Source organism: Echinops telfairi, unplaced genomic scaffold (genome assembly GCF_000313985.2).
Source record: "Echinops telfairi isolate 266 unplaced genomic scaffold, ASM31398v2 ScPeMD7_655;HRSCAF=1070, whole genome shotgun sequence".
NCBI classification, from domain to species: Eukaryota; Metazoa; Chordata; class Mammalia; order Afrosoricida; family Tenrecidae; genus Echinops; species Echinops telfairi.
Window position 1 is genome coordinate 20779321 of NW_022104553.1, and position 1353 is coordinate 20780673.

Below are 1353 nucleotides of genomic sequence, written 5' to 3' on the forward strand. Positions count from 1 at the left end.
CATTGGTAAAGCGGGACACCATTGACTGGAGGGGTGGGGGGAGGGTCTTGATTAAAAATTTGGTCTATTTGGATCAAATAGACTGTTCCCTAGCTTGTCATGCATTCTTTCCAAAAATCGGGACTTTTTAAAAATGCTGTGGGACATTTTAAATCAGGACTGTCCCGCCAAAAGCGGGACGTCTGGTCACCTTACACGTGTGCCCCTAATGCCTCCCCTTCCTATTGTGTGTACCCCCCTAGCTCGTCCCTCCTCCTGTTACATATATGCGTATTGTACAACCCTTTCCTGTTACATATGCACTTACTGTGGCCTGAATGCCCCAGATTATAAAAACTCATGAGATTACACTACTCACCCTCTCTGTTCAGACCTGCCTCCTGAAGTCATGATTGAGGAGTTGAGCCCTTGTATGCTTTATCTTGTCCTATCTCTTTAATTTACCCCTCAATCACACAACCTCCCCTTGGACCCATTCGGTTGTGGGGCGGCTGGTCCCCCTCATGTGCAACGTCAGTGCTTGCCATTGGCACACTTTCCTCTAGCAGCGACTATGCAGATAAGGTGCTTGTGATCCACCAAGAGCACTGGACAGCTTGCTAACAATGAGGTGCATCGTCCCCTTATGGAGTGGAGCCAGGCAGATAGGGTGCGTGGAGTCCTAACGAGGGGATTGGTCAGGTTTGCCATCTACAGTGAGCTGTGCCAGAGGTAGGACCTCTCACTCCCATCACGAAGGGCTTGTATCTTTTGGACCCCCCAGTTACTCTGCAGAGACGCCTCTGCGTCAGAACTGTAGCACGGGAGAAGACTAGATGGCGAGAAGCCAGTGGCAAGCGCAGCAGAGAACACAGCAGCCGCAGAACCAGGAGACCAGCAGGAGGCAGCACTGTGGACCAGGAAGTGAACAAGCCAATCCACGGAGCAAGGGTCCGGAGTACCTGTAGTGAGTGGGGATGCCTCCGAGTATTTATTGGCAGAGCTAAAAGAACTTTGTAACACCTGCCAGAGGAGAGCAGAAGCCAGGCCCAGGGCTTGAGAAGGGAGGCCTGTCCGGAGGGGTTTCTGAGGATGGCTGTACAACTGAAAGGAGACAGAGGGAGCCATCCTGCTTTGAAGAAAGGAGACTTGCAACATACTTCCTGATTGCGATCCCGACCTGTAACCTGGTGCTTCCTTAATGAACCACATAATCATGAGTGTTGCCTGTGAATTGCATGCCCATGGCAGTGAATTCTAGAACCCAGCAGGAGTGGAGCATGCAGTGGGAGTGCCATGCGGTGTCAGGACTGGTAAGAAGGCTGGAGGGTAGAGGTATGTTTGCCCTCCAAGAATCAAGCTTGGGATAATGTC